Genomic DNA, 4,857 nt, shown 5'->3' on the forward strand with positions numbered 1-4,857 from the left:
AAGTACTAATGTTGGAAAAAGTGTATTTTTGTCTTCCTTTTGTATTTTCAGGATTAAATGAGCTCAAATTAACAAAAGAAGCAAAAAGACAGCTGAATCTAACATAAATACAAGAAAGGGAACAAAAGTGGACTGCCCGACCCCTCGACAGCATCCTCCCAAGCAAAACAGAGAAGAGAGAATACTGAACACGCCCCGTGCTCAGTGAGCACGGGGCCGTGCCCAAGAAGCTGCAGAAAAGACTAACCTGTAGAAGCTTCTATTGCTCACCACGGGGTCGTGCCCAGTGAACACGGGGGCGTGCCCAAAGTACTGCAGGCGCATTTATTGTAATTGCGAATTACAATTAATGAAGAGAGATAGTGTCAGACGGGCACGGGGCCGTGCCCAGCGGACACGGGGCCGTGCCCAGGCTTATGTTAAGCCTATAAATAGGAGTGCTTGGAGCCATTGCAACTCATCCGTTGGCACACCACCTCTCTCACACTTCACCCACCACCCACCACCACCATAACACCATCATCCACCACCATCATCCATTGTCCATCATAGAGTGTGTGAGTCGTCTCGGGATCCAAGATTGATCGTAAGAGTTCTTGACAATCAAGGCCATGTTTGCCTAAGTCTCTTACATCACTTGGTGAAGACAAGTGTTTAGTATAATACTTTTTATTTTTAATCTTTTGCACTTCTTAATTGGTTTTGTATTAATGACTTTAATAACTAGTTTCTTATGTTGAAGGTGATTCTTCCTTATCGTTTGTCCGTGGTGTCTTGGCATTATTTTACTGTCTATATAAAATAAAAGATTTTCACCATTCATATCTCCACGGTCTATATGGAGGTATGTTGGCTACCTGGTCGGGGGTTAAGGGAACGGTTTGGTAAGGGTCTTGCCCTCGTTCAGCGTTTAGAGGTCCTGCAAGGGACCTGGGTCAAATTTAGTAGGACCTCCTTCAATACCCAAAGGTATTGGATGGCGGGGGTCCAAACTCTTTGACCCCCTCATAAGTTAACTACTATTAATACTATAACCCGGCTATTTAGGACTGTATCCCTGCTGACTCAGACTACTTAGTCGAGGGTAACGTCACCTCCAAAAGAGGGGCCTACCATAATTTGCATTAATAACTTAATTAATTATCTTTCAATAATCCGACCCTTTAGGATTGTATCCTTGCTGACTCAAACTACTGGGTTGAGGGTAACGTCGCCTTCAAAAGAGGGGCCTACTACAATAACTAAGATAATCTCTTAAACAAGTGCAAAAGTGCGAAAATAATCAAAGGTTATACTAACACACGAGTCGGATCCAAGTGATTCATCTTGTCTATCTGTTTTTATTTTTATTTTATTTTTTAGCATTTAGTTAGTTTTATTTTCTTAGTTTAAAAAATCTTTTTCTAACATTTTGATTTGATTAGACGTTGAGGATAAACCGGTATTAAAAGCTCTTGTGTCCTTAGACGACCTCGGTATCTTACCAACACTATACTACGTCCACGATGGGTGCACTTGCCCATATGTGTGTTTAGTGTTAGTAAATATCGTGTTTTATAAATTTAAAACTTGGCTAAAATGTAAAAAGGGCTTAAAGTATATACCTAAAACATATTACACCAAACACGCATCAAGTTTTTGGCGCCGTTGCCGGGGACACAAGGATTTTAAGAAAGTTAGGAATCAACGGCCTAATCATTTTTTTTATTTTCTTTTTATTTTTTTAGGATTTTCTTAAATTTTCAGCTTCTGCAGAGCTCAGAACGGGCCGTGCCTGGTCGGACACGGGCCGTGCCCAGCAGTGTTACTGGCAGTTTTTAGTTTTCCGAGTTACAGAAGGCTGACCACGGGGCCGTGTCGGTGCAACACGGGGCCGTGTCCAACTCTCCAGTAACAGGGATCCGGAAAACAATCACTGTAACTCCGATCACGGGCCGTGTTCACTGAGCACGGGGCCGTGGTGAACCTTCTGACCAACATTCTTTTCTGTTTTTGTTGCAGGACTTGGAACCAGACGCCACCTCTACGTAGTGTATGAGCTCCAGTTCTAATAAAGACATAAAAGAACCTCTAGAAGAACCCGAACGCTTTCTCAGAAAAAGACTAAAAGCTAAAAACCAAGAGAAGGTTTCGGGGAACCCACTTCCAATGGCGGACCAACGTACCCTCATGGATTATCTATGACCCACCGTAGGTAATCTCGGCGCCGCTATAAAAGCACCGAATGTTGAAGCCAATAACTTCGAACTTCGGCCGCATTTGATACAGATGCTTCAAAACTCTGCAACCTTCCATGGGCTTGCGGACGAGGATCCCCATCTACATATTACTAATTTCTTAGAAATATGTGATACCTTTCGGATCAATGGAGCATCAAATGACGCCATCCGCCTCCGAATGTTTCCTTTTTCACTAAAAGACCGGGCAAAAGCTTGGCTTAACGCCCTCCCAGCTGGATCGGTAAACACCTGGGATGAACTAGCCCAAAAATTTCTATATAAGTATTTCCCTCCCGCTAAAACGGCTAAATTAATGACTGAAATTAATACATATTCACAAGAGGACGGGGAATCCTTATATGAAACTTGGGAAAGGTTCAAGGAGCTATTGCGAAAGTGTCCACACCACGGCCTTGCGATATGGCAACAAGTATCCACTTTCTATAATGGGTTGTTGCCACACACAAGGGAAACACTTGACTCTAGCTCCAGGGGACTTTTAGGTAATCGCCGCCCGCATGAAATATATAATCAAATTGAGGAAATTGCTCAAACCAATTTCCAGTGGCACACTCCTCGAGGCAATAAATCTATTGCCCTGGGCCCATAAGGTTGATGAAAGCACTTCTTTACAAGCCCAAATCGAGGCCCTTTCTTCAAAAATAAAAAAATTGGAAATGACAAAAACAGTCTCGGTTATGGCTTGTGAAGGGTGTGGTGGGCCACATGAAAATTGGAGTTGTATGAAAGAAACAGACGATCATCAAGAATCGGTAAACTACATTGATAATAGACCTAGGCCGTCGGGTCCTCCAACGGGCACCTATAACCAAGGATGGCGAAATCACCCTAACCTTGGTTGGAGAGAACCCGACAATGGTAGTAACCAACAAAGCGTAAACCAACGAACAAACTTTCAACAACCAAGAAATGAGTCACAAAATTTCCCTCAACAACCAGGTGGACGAGAAAGGCTTGAAGATACTATATCTCGCCTCATCTCCGACACTGAAAAGAAAAACTCGGATAGGTTTCTACAATTAGAATCAAATTTTAGAAATCAACAACCTAGTATTCAAAACATTGAAAAACAAACAAATCAACTAGCCCAAAATTTCTCCGAGAGACCGCAAGGCGCGCTACCAAGTAATACCGAGACATACCCAAAGGCACAAGTTCATCTCATCACTCTACGGAACCGTACCGTGGGTCCCGCAGAAGGGCCAGCACCTATTGAGGAGGTCACATCTCCGCCATAGCAAGAGAAGGTCACTCCTCCTCCTCCTCCAGAACCCACCAAGGCTCCTCCGGTTCCATACCCCGGTAGGTTAATCCGTCAAAAGACCAATGAGCAATTCACAAAATTCGAAAGTTTGCTAAAACAATTGCATGTCAACATTCCTTTCATTGACGTCCTAACCCAAATGCCTAAATACTCTAAGTTCATGAGGGACTTCCTCACTCATAAAAGGAAAATTGAAACATTGCAATTAGTTAACTTAGGCGAAGAATGCTCCGCCCTCGTACTCAACAAACTCCCCCAAAAGAAAACTGATCTCGGAAGCTTCACAATTCCTTGCTAGATCGGGAACTCCCCCGTTCGTAATGCACTAGCCGACCTCGGGGCTAGTATTAACCTCATGCCCGCATCAATGTTCAAAAGACTCAGCCTAGGAAAAACGAGTCCTACAAAAATGAGTATACAATTTGCTGATCGATCCGTCAAATTCCCGCAAGGTGTCATTGAAAATCTCCTAGTCAAGGTCGACAATTTCGTCTACCCGGCCGACTTTGTCATACTTGATATGGAAGAAGACACCGAAGTCCCCCTCATACTAGGGAGACCATTTCTCGCCACCGCACAGGCAGTGGTGGACATGAATGACGGAACACTCACTTTAAAATATGGGGATAATGAAGTGAAGTTCGGGGTTGGGAAGAGAATAGAGGAAGATGACCCGGTCAATTACATGAAGGTTATTGATTCGAGTTTGGATGATGCTCTCCGACGGTGTAACATGGGATGCAAAACATCCCGCTCAGAAAACATATAACCTCGCCTTGGGTCTAGCCAAGGACCCTTATAAACGTGGCGCACCACGGAGGCAGTCCGCGGAACTATCCTTAGTTTAAGTTTAATCTTTTAGTTTTAATTTGCAGGATTAAAACACACTCATGGTGGTCAAGGATAACAAGGGAAACGAGAAACATAGCCCCATGCACAAAAACAGGGCCATCCGACAACAATTTCTTCATTACAGTAAGCTCAGCACGGGCCGTGCCCAGCCAACACGGCCCCATGCTAGACATCCTGCAGACAAATGCCCGGTTCAGGTAACTGGACACGGGTCGTGTTCACCGAACTCGCCCCCGTGTCCAGGCTTCTGTTTCTTTTCTTTAATTATTGTTACTGGCACCTGAACACGGGGCCGTGCCCGGTCACCTCGGGGCCATGTCCAGACTGCCAGTAACATAAAATTTTGCTTTTAACACCATTTTACACATTCAATCAACCTAAAAATTTATTTTTGGGACACAATGAGGACAATGTGTAATTTAAGTGTTGGGGGGATGCTAAAACCTTGAATTTTGCAAGTCCTAATAACAAGCCTTACACAAAACTCTATTGGAACCGCTA

The 4,857-nt window shown here is 43.8% G+C and overlaps 1 non-coding gene across 1 annotated transcript; it reads right to left on the reverse strand.

Moving 5' to 3' along the window:
• Positions 1-2,526: 2,526 nt before the first annotated feature.
• Positions 2,527-2,633, reverse strand: LOC118491961. The gene has a single exon (XR_004892406.1). It is a non-coding gene; the product is annotated as a small nucleolar RNA R71 (small nucleolar RNA).
• Between the last annotated feature and the right edge of the window lie 2,224 nt (positions 2,634-4,857).

This window comes from Helianthus annuus, chromosome 4 (genome assembly GCF_002127325.2).
Source record: "Helianthus annuus cultivar XRQ/B chromosome 4, HanXRQr2.0-SUNRISE, whole genome shotgun sequence".
NCBI classification, from domain to species: Eukaryota; Viridiplantae; Streptophyta; class Magnoliopsida; order Asterales; family Asteraceae; genus Helianthus; species Helianthus annuus.